Consider the following 15773-nt stretch of genomic DNA (forward strand, 5'->3'; position numbering starts at 1 on the left):
GAGGACTGTGATGGAGTGTTGGTCTAGGGTGTTCTGGTGGGGTGTGATGTAGTGTTGGTCTAGGGTGTTGTGGTGGGGTGTGATGTAGTGCTGGTGTAGGAGTTGGGGAGGAGTGTGATGGAGTGTTGGTGTAGGGTGTTGGGGAGGAGTGTGATGGTGTGTTGGTGTAGGGTGTTGGGGAGGAGTGTGATGGAGTGTTGGTGTCTGGTGTTGGGGAGGAGTGTGATGGGGTGTTGGTGTAGGGTGCTGGGGAGGAGTGTGATGCAGTGTTGGTGTAGGGTTTTGGGGAGGAGTGTGATGGAGTGTTGGTGTAGGGTGTTGTGGTGGGTTGTGATGTAGTTCTGGTGTAGGAGTTGGGGAGGAGTGTGATGCAGTGTTGGTGCAGGGTGTTGTGGAGGAGTGTGATGGAGTGTTGGTGTAGGGTGTTGGGGAGGAGTGTGATGGAGTGTTGGTGTAGGGTGTTGTGGTGGGTTGTGATGTAGTGCTGGTGTAGGAGTTGGGGAGGAGTGTGATGGAGTGTTGGTGTAGGGGTTTGGGGAGGAGTGTGATGGAGTATTGCTGTAGGGTGCTAGGGAGGAGCTTGATGGAGTGTTGTATGATGTTGTGGAGGAGTGTGATGGAGAGTTGGGGAGGAGTGTGATGGTGTGTTGGTGTAGGGTGTTGTGGTGGGGTGTGATGGAGTGTTGGTGCAGGGGGTTGGGGATGAGTGTGATGGAGTGTTGGTGTAGGGGGTTGGGGAGGGGTGTGATGGAGTGTTGGTGTGGGTTGTTGGGGCGGAGTGTGATGGAGTGTTGGTGTAGGGGGTTGGGGAGGAGTGTGATGGAGTGTTGGTGTAGGGTGTTGGGGAGGGGTATGTTGGAGTGTTCGGGAGGAGTGTGATGGAGTGTTGGTGTAGGGTGTTGGGGAGGAGTGTGATGGAGTGTTGGTGTAGGGTGTTGGGGAGGAGTGTGATGGAGTGTTGGTGTAGGGTTTTGGGGAGGAGTGTGATGCAGTGTTGGTGTAGGGTGTTGGGGATGAGTGTGATGGAGTGTTGGTGTAGGATGTTGCGGAGGAGTGTGATGGAGTGTTGCTGTAGGGTGTTGGGGAGGAGTGTGATGGAGTGTTGGTGTAGGGGTTTGGGGAGGGGTGTGATGGAGTGTTGGTGTAGGGTTTTGGGGAGGAGTGTGATGGAGTGTTGGTGTAGGGCGTTGTGGTGGGTTGTGATGTAGTTCTGGTGTAGGAGCTGGGGAGGAGTGTGATGGAGTGTTGGTGTAGGGTGTTGTGGTGGGTTGTGATGTAGTTCTGGTGTAGGAGTTGGGGAGGAGTGTGATGGTGTGTTGGTGTAGGGTGTTGTGGTGGGGTGTGATGGAGTGTTGGTGTAGGGTGTTGGGGAGGAGTGTGATGGTGTGTTGGTGTAGGGGGTTGGGGAGGAGTGTGATGGAGTGTTGGTGTAGGGTGTTGTGGTGGGGTGTGATGCAGTGTTGGTGTAGGAGTTGGGGAGGAGTGTGATGGAGTGTTGGTGTAGGGGGTTGGGGAGGAGTGTGATGGGGTGTTGATGTAGGGGGTTGGGGAGGAGTGTGATGGAGTGTTGGTGTAGGGGTTTGGGGAGGAGTGTGATGGAGCGTTGGTGTCGAGTGTTGGGGAGGGGTCTGATGGCGTGTTGATGTAGGGTGTTGGGGAGGAGTTTGATGGAGTGTTGGGGAGTACTGTGATGGAGAGTTGGGGAGGAGTGTGATGGAGTGTTGGTGTATGGTGTTGGGGAGGAGTGTGATCGTGTGTTGGTGTAGATTGTTCGGGAAGTGTATGATGGAGTGTTCGTGCAGGTTGTTCGGGAGGAATGTGATGGAGAGTTGCTGTAGGGTGTTGGGGAGAAGTGTGATGGAGTGTTGTTGTAGGATGTTGGGGAGGAGTGTGATGGGTGTTGGGGCAAAGTGTGATGGAGTGTTGGTGTTGGGTGTTAGGGAGGAGTGTGATGGGTGTTGGGGAGGAGTGTGAAGCATTTTTGGTGTAGCGTGTTGTGGAGGAGTGTGATGGAGTGTTGGTGTAGGGTGTTGGGGAGGAGTATGATGGAGTGTTGGTGTAGGAGTTTGGGGAGGAGTGTGATAGAGAGTTGGTGTATGGTGTTGTGGAGGAGTGTAATGGAGTGTTGGTGTCTGGTGTTGCGGAGGTGTGTGATGCAGTGTTGGTGTAGGGTGTTGGGGAGGAGTGTGATGGAGTGTTGGTGTAGGGTGTTGTGGAGGAGTGTGATGGGGTGTTGGTGTAGGGTGTTGTGGTGGAGTGTGATGGAGTGTTGGTGTAGGGGGTTGGGGAGGAGTGTGATGGAGTGTTGGTGTAGGGGGTTGGGGAGGAGTGTGATGGAGTGTTGGTGTAGGGTGTTGTGGTGGGTTGTGATGTAGTTCTGGTGTAGGAGTTGGGGAGGAGTGTGACGGAGTGTTGATGTAGGGGGTTGGGGAGGAGTGTGATGGAGTGTTGATGTAGGGGGTTGGGGAGGAGTGTGATGGAGTATTGCTGTAGGGTGCTAGGGAGGAGCTTGATGGAGTGTTGTAGGATGTTGCGGAGTAGTGTGATGGGGTGTTGGGGCGAAGTGTGATGGAGTGTTGGTGTAGGGTGTTGGGGAGGAGTTCGATGGAGTGTTGGGGAGGACTGTGATGGAGAGTTGGGGAGGAGTGAGATGGAGTGTTGGTATAAGATGTTAGGGAGGAGTGTGATGGAGTGTTTCGGAGCAGTGTGAAGCAGTCTTGGTGTAGCGTGTTGCGGAGGAGTGTGATGGAGTGTTGGTGTACGGTGTTGGGGAGAAGTGTGATGGAGTGTTGGTGTAGGGTGTTGGGGAGGAGTGCGATTGACTGTAGGGGTGGAGTGTGATGCAGTGTTAGTGTAGGGTGTTCGGGAGGGGTGTGATGGTGTGTTGGTTTGGGGTGTTGGGGAGGAGTGTGATGGAGTGTTGGTGTAGGGTGTTGGGTAGGAGTGCGATTGACTGTTGGGGAGGAGTGTAATGCAGTGTTGGTGTATGGTGTTGGGGAGGTGTGTGATGGTGTGTTGGTGTAGGGTGTTGGGGAGGAGCGTGATGGAGTGTTGATTTAGGCTGTTGGGGAGGAGTGTGATGGAGTGTTGGTGTAGGTGTTGGGGAGACGTGTGATGGAGTGTTGGTGTAGTGTGTTGTGGTGGAGTGTGATGGAGTGTTGGTGTAGGGTGTTGGGGAGGAGTGTGATGGAGTGTTGGTGTAGGGTTTTGGGGAGGAGTGTGATGGAGTGTTGGTGTAGGGTGTTGTGGTGGGTTGTGATGTAGTTCTGGTGTAGGGAGTTGGGGAGGAGTGTGATGGAGTGTTGATGTAGGGGGTTGGGGAGGAGTGTTATGGAGTATTGCTGTAGGGTGCTAGGGAGGAGCTTGATGGAGTGTTGTATGATGTTGCGGAGGAGTGTGATGGGGTGTTGGGGCGAAGTGTGATGCAGTGTTGGTGTAGCGTGTTGGGGAGGAGTTCGATGGAGTGTTGGGGAGGACTGTGATGGAGAGTTGGGGAGGAGTGAGATGGAGTGTTGGTATAAGATGTTAGGGAGGAGTGTGATGGAGTGTGAAGCATTTTTGGTGTAGGTTGTTGGGGAGGAGTGTGATGGAGTGTTGGTGTAGGGTGTTGGGTAGTAGTGTGATGGAGTGTTGGTGTAGGCGGTTGTGGAGGAGTGTGATGTAGTGTTGGTGTAGGCGGTTGTGGAGGAGTGTGATGGAGTGTTGCTGTAGGGGGTTGTGGAGGAGTGTGATGGAGTAGTGGTGTATGGTGTTGGGGAGGGGTGTGATGGAGTGCTGGTGTAGGTGTTGGGGCGAAGTGTGATGGAGTGTTGATGTAGGGTGTTGGGGTGGAGTTTGATGGAGTGTTGGGGAGGACTGTGATGGACAGTTGGGGAGGAGTGAGATGGACTGTTGGTATAAGATGTTAGGGAGGAGTGTGATGGAGTGTTTGGGAGGAGTGTGAAGCAGTCTTGGTGTAGCGTGTTGCGGAGCAGTGTGATGGAGTGTTGGTGTAGCGTGTTGCTGAGGAGTGTGATCGTGTGTTGGTGTAGGCTTTTGGGTAGTAGTGTGATGTAGTGTTGGTGTAGGCTGTTGGGGAGGAGTGTGATGGTGTGTTGGTTTTGGGTGTTGGGTAGTAGTGTGATGTAGTGTTGGTGTAGGGTGTTGGGGAGGAGTGTGATGGAGTGTTGGTGTAGGGGGTTGGGGAGGAGTGTGATGGAGTAGTGGTTTAGGGTGTTGAGGAGGAGTGTGATGGAGTGTTGGTGTAGGGTGTTGGGGAGGAGTGCGATTGACTGTTGAGGAGGAGTGTGATGCAGTGTTGGTGTAGTGTGTTGGGGAGGAGTGTGATAGTGTGTTGGTGTAGGGTGTTGGGGAGGAGTGTGATGGAGTGTTGGTGTAGGTTGTTGTGGTGGGGTGTGATGGAGAGTTGGTGTAGGGTTTTGGGGAGGAGTGTGATGGAGTATTGTTGTAGGGTGCTACGGAGGAGCTTGATGGAGTGTTGGAGGATGTTGCGGAGGAGTGTGATGGGGTGATGGGGCGAAGTGTGATGGAGTGTTGGTGTAGGGTGTTGGGGAGGAGTTCGATGGAGTGTTGGGGAGGACTGTGATGTAGAGTTGGGGAGGAGTGAGATGGAGTGTTGGTATAAGATGTTAGGGAGGAGTATGATGGAGCGTTTCGGAGGAGTGTGAAGCAGTCTTGGTGTAGCGTGTTTCGGAGGAGTGTGATGGTGTGTTGGTGTAGGGTGTTGGGGAGAAGTGTGATGGAGTGTTGGTGTAGGATGTTGGGGAGGAGTGCGATTGACTGTTGGGGAGGAGTGTGATGGAGTGTTGGTGTAGCGTGTTGGGGAGGAGTGTGATGGTGTGTTGGTGTAGGCTGTTGGGGAGGAGTGTGATGGAGTGTTGGTGTAGGTGTTGGGGAGGAGTGTGATGGAGTGTTGGTGTAGGGTGTTGGGGAGGAGTGTGATGGAGTGTTGGTGTATGGTGTTGGGGAGGAGTGTGATGGAGTGTTGGTGTAGGGTGTTGGGGAGGAGTGTGATGGAGTGTTGGTGTCTGGTGTTGGGGAGGAGTGTGATGGAGTGTTGGTGTAGGGTGTTGGGGAGGAGTGTGATGGAGTGTTGGTCTAGGGTGTTGTGGTGGGGTGTGATGTCGTGCTGGTGTAGGAGTTGGGGAGGAGTGTGATGGAGTGTTGGTGTAGGGGGTTGGGGAGGAGTGTGATGGAGTATTGCTGTAGGGTGTTGGGGATGAGTGTGATGGAGTGTTGGTGTATGGTGTTGTGGAGGAGTGTGATGGAGTGTTGGTGTAGGGGGTTGGGGAGAAGTGTGATGGACTGTTGGTGTAGGGTGTTGGGGAGGAGTGCGATTGACTGTTGGGGAGGAGTGTGATGCAGTGTTGGTGTAGGGTGTTGGGGAGGAGTGTGATGGTGTGTTGGTGTAGGCTGTTGGGGAGAAATGTGATGGAGTGTTGGTGTTGGGTGTTGGGGAGGGGTGTGATGGAGTGTTGGTGTAGGGGGTTGTGGAGGAGTGTGATGGAGTGTTGGTGTAGGGTGTTGTGGTGGGTTGTGATGTAGTTCTGGTGTAGGAGTTGGGGAGGAGTGTGATGGAGTGTTGGTGTAGCGTGTTGTGGAGGAGTGTGATGGAGTGTTGGTGTAGGGTGTTGGGGAGGAGTGTGATGGAGTATTGCTGTAGGGTGCTAGGGAGGAGCTTGATAGAGTGTTGTATGATGTTGTGGAGGAGTGTGATGGGGTGTTGGGGAGGAGTGTGATGGAGTGTTGGTGTCTGGTGTTGGGGAGGGGTGTGATGGAGTGTTGGTGTAGGGGTTTGGGGAGGGGTGTGATGCAGTGTTGGTGCAGGGTGTTGGGGAGGAGTGTGATGGAGTGTTGGTGTAGGGGGTTGGGGAGGAGTGTGATGGAGTGTTGGTGTAGCGTGTTGTGGAGGAGTGTGATGGAGTGTTGATGTAGGGGGTTGGGGATGAATGTGATGGAGTGTTGGTGTCTGGTGTTGGGGAGGAGTGTGATGGAGTGTTGGTGTATGGTGTTGGGGAGGAGTGTGATGGAGTGTTGGTGTAGGGTGTTGTGGTGGGGTGTGATGGAGTGTTGATGTAGGGGGTTGGGGAGGAGTGTGATGGAGTGTTGGTGTAGGGTGTTGTGGTGGGTTGTGATGTAGTTCTGGTGTAGGAGTTGGGGAGGAGTGTGATGGAGTGTTGGTGTAGGGTGTTGGGGAGGAGTGTGATGGAGTGTTGGTGTAGTGTGTTGGGGAGGAGTGTGATGGAGTGTTGGTGTAGGGGGTTGGGGAGGAGTGTGATGGAGTGTTGATGTAGGGGGTTGGGGAGGAGTGTGACGGAGTGTTGGTGTAGGGGTTTGGGGAGGAGTGTGATGGAGTATTGCTGTAGGGTGCTAGGGAGGAGCTTGATGGAGTGTTGTATGATGTTGTGGAGGAGTGTGATGGGGTGTTGGGGAGGGGTGTGATGGACTGTTGGTGTTGGGTGTTGGGGAGGAGTTCGATGGAGTGTTGGGGAGGACTGTGATGGAGAGTTGGGGAGGAGTGTGATGGAGTGTTGGTATAAGATGTTAGGCAGTAGTGTGATGGAGTGTTGGGGAGGAGTGTGATGGAGTGTTGGTGTAGCGTGTTGCAGAGGAGTGTGATGGAGTGTTGGTGTAGGGGGTTGGGGAGAAGTGTGATGGAGTGTTGGTGTAGGGTGTTGGGGAGGAGTGCGATTGACTGTTGGGGAGGAGTGTGATGCAGTGTTAGTGTAGGGTGTTGGGGAGGAGTGTGATGGTGTGTTGGTGTAGGGTGTTGGGGAGGAGTGTGATGGAGTGTTGGTGTAGGGTGTTGGGGAGGAGTGCGATTGACTGTTGGGGAGGAGTGTGATGCAGTGTTGGTGTAGGGTGTTGTGGAGGAGTGTAATGGAGTGTTGGTGTCTGGTGTTGGGGAGGAGTGTGATGGAGTGTTGGTGTAGGGTGTTGTGGTGGGGTGTGATGGAGTGTTGGTGTAGGTGTTGGGGAGGAGAGTGATGGAGTGTTGGTGTAGGGTGTTGGGGAGGAGTGTGATGGAGTGTTGGTGTAGGGTGTTGGGGAGGAGTGTGATGTAGTGCTGGTGTAGGTGTTGGGGAGGAGTGTGATGGAGTGTTGGTGTAGTGTGTTGGGGAGGAGTGTGATGGTGTGTTGGTGTAGGGTGTTGGGGAGGAGTGTGATGGTGTGTTGGTGTAGGGTTTTGGGGAGGAGTGTGATGGAGTGTTGGTGTAGGGTGTTGTGGTGGGGTGTGATGTAGTGCTGGTGTAGGAGTTGGGGAGGAGTGTGACGGAGTGTTGGTGTAGGGTGCTGGGGAGGAGTGTGATGGAGTGCTGGTGTAGGGTTTTGGGGAGGAGTGTGATGGAGTGTTGGTGTAGGGTGTTGTGGTGGGGTGTGATGGAGTGTTGGTGTAGGTGTTGGGGAGGAGTGTGATGGAGTGTTGGTGTAGGGGGTTGGGGAGGAGTGTGATGGAGTGTTGGTGTAGGGTGTTGGGGAGGAGTGTGATGGAGTGTTGGTGTAGGGTGTTGTGGTGGGGTTTTGATGGGGTGTTGGTGTAGGGGGTTGGGGAGGAGTGTGATGGAGTGTTGGTGTAGGGTGTTGTGGTGGGGTGTGATGTAGTGCTGGTGTAGGAGTTGGGGAGGAGTGTGATGGAGTGTTGGTGTAGGGTGTTGTGGTGGGGTGTGATGGAGTGTTGGTGTAGGGTGTTGGGGCGGAGTGTGATGGAGTGTTGGTGTAGGGATTTGGGGAGGAGTGTGATGGAGTGTTGGTGTAGGGTGTTGTGGTGGGTTGTGATGTAGTTCTGGTGTAGGAGTTGGGGAGGAGTGTGATGGGGTGTTGGTGTAGGGTGTTGGGGATGAGTGTGATGGAGTGTTCGTGTATGGTGTTGGGGAGGAGTGTGATGGAGTGTTTGTGTAGGGGGTTGGGGAGGAGTGTGATGGAGTGTTGGTGTCTGGTGTTGGGGAGGAGTGTGATGGAGTGTTGGTGTAGGGTGTTGGGGAGGAGTGTGATGGAGTGTTGGTGTCTGGTGTTGGGGAGGGGTGTGATGGAGTGTTAGTGTTTGGTTGGTTGGGGAGGAGTGTGATGGAGTGTTGGTGTAGGGTTTTGGGGAGGAGTGTGATGGAGTGTTGGTGTAGGGTGTTGGGGAGGAGTGTGATGGAGTGTTGGTGTAGGGTTTTGGGGAGGAGTGTGATGGAGTGTTGGTGTAGGGGGTTGGGGAGGAGTGTGATGGAGTGTTGGTGTAGGGTTTTGGGGAGGAGTGTGATGGAGTGTTGGTGTAGGGTGTTGGGGAGGAGTGTGATGGAGTGTTGGTGTAGGGTTTTGGGGAGGAATGTGATGGAGTGTTGGTGTAGGGTGTTGTGGTGGAGTGTGACGGAGTGTTGGTGTAGGGTTTTGGGGAGGAGTGTGATGGAGTGTTGGTGTAGGGTGTTGTGGTGGGGTGTGATGTAGTTCTGGTGTAGGAGTTGGGGAGGAGCGTGATGGAGTATTGCTGTAGGGTGTTGGGGAGGAGGTTGATGGAGTGTTGTAGGATGTTGCGGAGGAGTGTGATGGGGTGTTGGGGCGAAGTGTGATGGAGTGTTGGTGTAGGGTGTTGGGGAGGAGTTCGATGGAGTGTTGTGGAGGACTGTGATGGAGAGTTGGGGAGGAGTGAGATGGTGTGTTGGTGTAGGTTGTTGGGGAGGAGTGTGATGGAGTGTTGGTGTAGGGTGTTGTGGAGGAGTGTGATGCAGTGTTGGTGTAGGGTGTTGGGGAGGAGTGTGATGGAGTGTTGGTGTAGGGTGTTGGGTAGTAGTGTGATGTAGTGTTGGTGTAGGGTGTTGGGGAGGAGTGTGATGGAGTGTTGGTGTAGGGGGTTGTGGAGGAGTGTGATGGAGTAGTGGTGTATGGTGTTGGGGAGGGGTGTGATGGTGTGTTGGTGTAGGGTGTTGGGGAGGAGTGTGATGAAGTGTTGGTGTAGGTGTTGGGGAGGAGTGTGATGGAGTGTTGGTGTAGGGTGTTGGGGAGGAGTGTGATGGAGTGTTGGTGTCTGGTGTTGGGGAGGGGTGTGATGGTGTTTTGGTGTAGGGGGTTGTGGAGGAATGTGATGGAGTGTTGGTGTAGGAGTTGGGGAGGGGTGTGATGGAGTGTTGGTGTAGGGTGTTGTGGAGGAGTGTGATGGAGTGTTGGTGTAGGGGGTTGGGGAGGAGTGTGATGGAGTGTTGGTGTCTGGTGTTGGGGAGGGGTGTGATGGTGTTTTGGTGTAGGGGGTTGTGGAGGAATGTGATGGAGTGTTGGTGTAGGAGTTGGGGAGGGGTGTGATGGAGTGTTGGTGTAGGGTGTTGTGGAGGAGTGTGATGGAGTGTTGGTGTAGGGTGTTGGGGATGAGTGTGATGGAGTGTTGGTGTAGGAGTTGGGGAGGAGTGTGATGGAGCGTTGGTGTCGAGTGTTGGGGAGGGGTGTGATGGAGTGTTGATGTAGGGTGTTGAGGAGGAGTGTGATGGAGTGTTGGTGTTGGGTGTTCGGGTGGGGTGTGATGCAGTGTTGGTGTAGGGTGTTGGGGAGGAGTGTGATGAAGTGTTGGTGTAGGAGTTGGGGAGGAGTGTGATGGTGTGTTGGTGTAGGGTGTTGCGGAGGAGTGTGATGGAGTGTTGGTGTAGGGGGTTGGGGAGGAGTGTGATGGAGTGTTGGTGTAGGAGGTTGGGGAGGAGTGTGATGGAGTGTTGGTGTAGTGTGTTGGGGAGGAGTGTGATGGAGTGTTGGTGTAGGGTTTTGGGGAGGAGTGTGATGGAGTGTTGGTGTAGGGTGTTGTGGTGGGTTGTGATGTAGTTCTGGTGTAGGGTGTTGGGGAGGAGTGTGATGGAGTGTTGATGTAGGGGGTTGGGGAGGAGTGTGATGGAGTATTGCTGTAGGGTGCTAGGGAGGAGCTTGATGGAGTGTTGTAGGATGTTGCGGAGTAGTGTGATGGGGTGTTGGGGCAAAGTGTGATGGAGTGTTGGTGTAGGGTGTTGGGGAGGAGTTCGATGGAGTGTTGGGGAGGACTGTGATGGAGAGTTGGGGAGGAGTGAGATGGAGTGTTGGTATAAGATGTTAGGGAGGAGTGTGATGGAGCGTTTGGGAGGAGTGTGAAGCAGTCTTGGTGTGGGTTGTTGGGTAGTAGTGTGATGGAGTGTTGGTGTAGGTTGTTGGGGAGGAGTGTGATGGAGTGTTGGTGTAGGGGGTTGGGGAGAAGTGTGATGGACTGTTGGTGCAGGGTGTTGGGGAGGAGTGCGATTGACTGTTGGGGAGGAGTGTGTTGCAGTGTTGGTGTAGGGTGTTGGGGAGGACTGTGATGGTGTGTTGGTGTAGGCTGTTGGGGAGAAATGTGATAGAGTGTTGGTGTAGTGTGTTGGGGAGGAGTGTGATGCAGTGTTGGTGTTGGGTGTTGGGGAGGGGTGTGATGGAGTGTTGGTTTAGGGTGTTGTGGTGGGGTGTGATGGGGTTTTGGTGTAGGGGTTTGGGGATGAGTGTGATGGAGTGTTGGTGTAGGGTGTTGTGGTGGGGTGTGATGTAGTGTTGGTGTAGGGGGTTGGGGAGGAGTGTGATGGATTGTTGGTGTAGGGTGTTGTGGTGGGGTGTGATGGAGTGTTGGTGCTGGGGTTTGGGGAGGAGTGTGATGGAGTGTTGGTGTAGGGGTTTGGGGAAGAGTGTGATGGAGTGTTGGTGTAGGGTGTTGTGGTGGGGTGTGATGGAGTGTTGGTGTAGGGGGTTGGGGAGGAGTGTGATGGAGTGTTGGTGTAGGGTGTTGTGGTGGGGTGTGATGGAGTGTTGGTGTAGGGGGTTGGGGAGGAGTGTGATGGAGTGTTGGTGTAGGGGGTTGGGGAGGAGTGTGATGGAGTGTTGGTGTAGTGTGTTGTGGAGCAGTGTGATGGAGCGTTGGTGTTGAGTGTTGGGGCGAAGTGTGATGGAGTGTTCATGTAGGGTGTTGGGGAGGAGTTCGATGGAGTGTTGGGGAGGACTGTGATGGAGAGTTGGGGAGGAGTGAGATGGAGTGTTGCTATAAGATGTTAGGGAGGAGTGTGATGGAGTGTTGGTGTAGGGTGTTGGGGAGGAGTGTGATGGAGTGTTGGTGTAGGGGGTTGGGGAGGAGTGTGATGGAGTATTGCTGTAGGGTGTTAGGGAGGAGCTTGATGGAGTGTTGTAGGAGGTTGCGGTGGAGTGTGATGGGGTGTTGGGGCGAAGTGTGATGGAGTGTTTGTGTTGGGTGTTGGGGAGGAGTTTGATGGAGTGTTGGGGAGGACTGTGATGGAGAGTTGGGGAGGAGTGAGATGGAGTGTTGGTATAAGATGTTAGGGAGGAGTGTGAAGCAGTCTTGGTGTGGGTTGTTTGGGAGGAGTGTGATGGAGTGTTGGTGTAGCGTGTTGCTGAGGAGTGTGATGGAGTGTTGGTGTAGTGTGTTGCTGAGGAGTGTGATCGTGTGTTGGTGTAGGGTTTTGGGGAGGAGTGTGATGGAGTGTTGGTGTATGGTGTTGGGGAGGAGTGTGATGGAGTGTTGGTGTAGGGGGTTGGGGAGAAGTGTGATGGACTGTTGGTGTAGGGTGTTGGGGAGGAATGCGATTGACTGTTGGGGAGGAGTGTGATGCAGTGTTGGTGTAGGGTGTTGGGGAGGAGTGTGATGGTGTGTTGGTGTAGGCTGTTGGGGAGAAATGTGATGGAGTGTTGGTGTCGAGTGTTGGGGAGGAGTGTGATGGTGTGTTGGTGTAGGCTGTTGGGGAGGAGTGTGATGGAGTGTTGGTGTAGGGGGTTGTGGAGGAGTGTGATGGAGTGTTGGTGTAGGGGGTTGGGGAGGAGTGTGATGGAGTGTTGGTGTAGGGTGTTGTGTTGGGGTGTGATGGGGTGTTGGTGTAGGGTTTGGGGGAGGAGTGTGTTGGAGTGTTGGTGTAGGGTGTTGTGGTGTGGTGTGATGGAGTGTTGGTGTAGGGTGTTGGGGAGGAGTGTGATGGAGTGTTGGTGTAGGGTTTTGGGGAGGAGTGTGATGGAGTGTTGGTGTATGGTGTTGGGGAGGAGTGTGATGGAGTGTTGGTGTAGGGGGTTGGGGAGAAGTGTGATGGACTGTTGGTGTAGGGTGTTGGGGAGGAGTGTGATGCAGTGTTGGTGTAGCGTGTTGGGGAGGAGTGTGATGGTGTGTTGGTGTAGGCTGTTGGGGAGAAATGTGATGGAGTGTTGGTGTATGGTGTTGGGGAGGACTGTGATAGTGTGTTGGTGTAGGCTGTTGGGGAGGAGTGTGATGGAGTGTTGGTGTAGGGGGTTGGGGAGGAGTGTGATGGAGTGTTGGTGTAGGGTGTTGTGTTGGGGTGTGATGGGGTGTTGGTGTAGGGTGTTGGGGAGGAGTGTGATGGAGTGTTGGTGGAGGGTGTTGGGGAGGAGTGCGATTGACTGTTGGGGAGGAGTGTGTTGCAGTGTTGGTGTAGGGTGTTGGGGAGGACTGTGATGGTGTGTTGGTTTAGGCTGTTGGGGAGAAATGTGATGGAGTGTTGGTGTAGGGTGTTGGGGAGGGGTGTGATGGAGTGTTGGTGTAGTGTGTTGGCAGGAGTGTGATGCAGTGTTGGTGTTGGGTGTTGGGGAGGGGTGTGATGGAGTGTTGGTGTTGGGGCTTGGGGAGGAGTGTGATGGAGTGTTGGTGTAAGGTGTTGTGGTGGGGTGTGATGGGGTGTTGGTGTAGGGGTTTGGGGATGAGTGTGATGGAGTGTTGGTGTAGGGTGTTGTGGTGGGGTGTGATGTAGTATTAGTTTAGGGTGTTGCGGAGGAGTGTGATGGAGTGTTGGTGTAGGGGGTTGGGGAGTAGTGTGATGGAGTGTTGGTGTAGGGTGTTGTGGTGGGGTGTGATGGAGTGTTGGTGTAGGGGTTTGGGGAGGAGTGTGATGGAGTGTTGGTGTAGGGGTTTGGGGAAGAGTGTGATGGAGTGTTGTTGTAGGGTGTTGTGGTGGGGTGTGATGGAGTGTTGGTGTAGGGGTTTGGGGAGGAGTGTGATGGAGTGTTGGTGTAGGGGTTTGGGGAGGAGTGTGATGGAGTGTTGGTGTAAGGTGTTGTGGTGGGGTGTGATGGGGTGTTGGTGTAGGGGTTTGGGGAGGAGTGTGATGGAGTGTTGGTGTAGGGGGTTGGGGAGGAGTGTGATGGAGTGTTGGTGTAAGGTGTTGTGGTGGGGTGTGATGGGGTGTTGGTGTAGGGGTTTGGGGAGGAGTGTGATGGAGTGTTGGTGTAGGGTGTTGTGGTGGGGTGTGATGTAGTGTTGGTGTAGGGTGTTGGGGAGGAGTGTGATGGAGTGTTGGTGTAGGGGGTTGGGGAGGAGTGTGATGGAGTGTTGGTGTAGGGTGTTGTGGTGGGGTGTGATGGAGTGTTGGTGTAGGGGTTTGGGGAGGAGTGTGATGGAGTGTTGGTGTAGGGGTTTGGGGAAGAGTGTGATGGAGTGTTGGTGTAGGGTGTTGTGGTGGGGTGTGATGGAGTGTTGGTGTAGGGGTTTGGAGAGGAGTGTGATGGAGTGTTGGTGTAGGGGTTTGGGGAGGAGTGTGATGGAGTGTTGGTGTAGGGTGTTGTGGAGGAGTGTGATGGAGTGTTGGTGTAGTGTGTTGTGGAGCAGTGTGATGGAGCGTTGGTGTCGAGTGTTGGGAAGGGGTGTGATGGAGTTTTGATGTAGGGTGTTGGGGAGGAGTTCGATGGAGTGTTGGGGAGGACTGTGATGGAGAGTTGGGGAGGAGTGAGATGGAGTGTTGGTATAAGATTTTAGGGAGGAGTGTGATGGAGTGTTTGGTAGGAGTGTGAAGCAGTCTTGGTGTGGGTTGTTGGGGAGGAGTGTGATGGAGTGTTGGTGTAGCGTGTTGCTGAGGAGTGTGATCGTGTGTTGGTGTAGGGTTTTGGGTAGTAGTGTGATGGAGTGTTGGTGTATGGTGTTGGGGAGGAGTGTGATGGAGTGTTGGTGTAGGGGGTTGGGGAGAAGTGTGATGGACTGTTGGTGTAGGGTGTTGGGGAGGAGTGCGATTGACAGTTGGGGAGGAGTGTGATGCAGTGTTGGTGTAGCGTGTTGGGGAGGAGTGTGATGGTGTGTTGGTGTAGGCTGTTGGGGAGAAATGTGATGGAGTGTTGGTGTATGGTGTTGGGGAGGACTGTGATAGTGTGTTGGTGTAGGCTGTTGGGGAGGAGTGTGATGGAGTGTTGGTGTAGGGGGTTGGGGAGGAGTGTGATGGAGTGTTGGTGTAGGGTGTTGTGTTGGGGTGTGATGGGGTGTTGGTGTAGGGTGTTGGGGAGGAGTGTGATGGAGTGTTGGTGGAGGGTGTTGGGGAGGAGTGCGATTGACTGTTGGGGAGGAGTGTGTTGCAGTGTTGGTGTAGGGTGTTGGGGAGGACTGTGATGGTGTGTTGGTTTAGGCTGTTGGGGAGAAATGTGATGGAGTGTTGGTGTAGGGTGTTGGGGAGGGGTGTGATGGAGTGTTGGTGTAGTGTGTTGGGGAGGAGTGTGATGCAGTGTTGGTGTTGGGTGTTGGGGAGGGGTGTGATGGAGTGTTGGTGTTGGGGCTTGGGGAGGAGTGTGATGGAGTGTTGGTGTAAGGTGTTGTGGTGGGGTGTGATGGGGTGTTGGTGTAGGGGTTTGGGGATGAGTGTGATGGAGTGTTGGTGTAGGGTGTTGTGGTGGGGTGTGATGTAGTATTGGTTTAGGGTGTTGCGGAGTAGTGTGATGGAGTGTTGGTGTTGGGGGTTGGGGAGTAGTGTGATGGAGTGTTGGTGTAGGGTGTTGTGGTGGGGTGTGATGGAGTGTTGGTGTAGGGGTTTGGGGAGGAGTGTGATGGAGTGTTGGTGTAGGGGTTTGGGGAAGAGTGTGATGGAGTGTTGTTGTAGGGTGTTGTGGTGGGGTGTGATGGAGTGTTGGTGTAGGGGTTTGGGGAGGAGTGTGATGGAGTGTTGGTGTAGGGGTTTGGGGAGGAGTGTGATGGAGTGTTGGTGTAAGGTGTTGTGGTGGGGTGTGATGGGGTGTTGGTGTAGGGGTTTGGGGAGGAGTGTGATGGAGTGTTGGTGTAGGGGGTTGGGGAGGAGTGTGATGGAGTGTTGGTGTAAGGTGTTGTGGTGGGGTGTGATGGGGTGTTGGTGTAGGGGTTTGGGGAGGAGTGTGATGGAGTGTTGGTGTAGGGTGTTGTGGTGGGGTGTGATGTAGTGTTGGTGTAGGGTGTTGGGGAGGAGTGTGATGGAGTGTTGGTGTAGGGGGTTGGGGAGGAGTGTGATGGAGTGTTGGTGTAGGGTGTTGTGGTGGGGTGTGATGGAGTGTTGGTGTAGGGGTTTGGGGAGGAGTGTGATGGAGTGTTGGTGTAGGGGTTTGGGGAAGAGTGTGATGGAGTGTTGGTGTAGGGTGTTGTGGTGGGGTGTGATGGAGTGTTGGTGTAGGGGTTTGGAGAGGAGTGTGATGGAGTGTTGGTGTAGGGGTTTGGGGAGGAGTGTGATGGAGTGTTGGTGTAGGGTGTTGTGGAGGAGTGTGATGGAGTGTTGGTGTAGTGTGTTGTGGAGCAGTGTGATGGAGCGTTGGTGTCGAGTGTTGGGAAGGGGTGTGATGGAGTTTTGATGTAGGGTGTTGGGGAGGAGTTCGATGGAGTGTTGGGGAGGACTGTGATGGAGAGTTGGGGAGGAGTGAGATGGAGTGTTGGTATAAGATTTTAGGGAGGAGTGTGATGGAGTGTTTGGTAGGAGTGTGAAGCAGTCTTGGTGTGGGTTGTTGGGGAGGAGTGTGATGGAGTGTTGGTGTAGCGTGTTGCTGAGGAGTGTGATCGTGTGTTGGTGTAGGGTTTTGGGTAGTAG

Source organism: Mobula birostris, chromosome 4, assembly GCF_030028105.1.
Source record: "Mobula birostris isolate sMobBir1 chromosome 4, sMobBir1.hap1, whole genome shotgun sequence".
Classification (NCBI taxonomy): Eukaryota; Metazoa; Chordata; class Chondrichthyes; order Myliobatiformes; family Myliobatidae; genus Mobula; species Mobula birostris.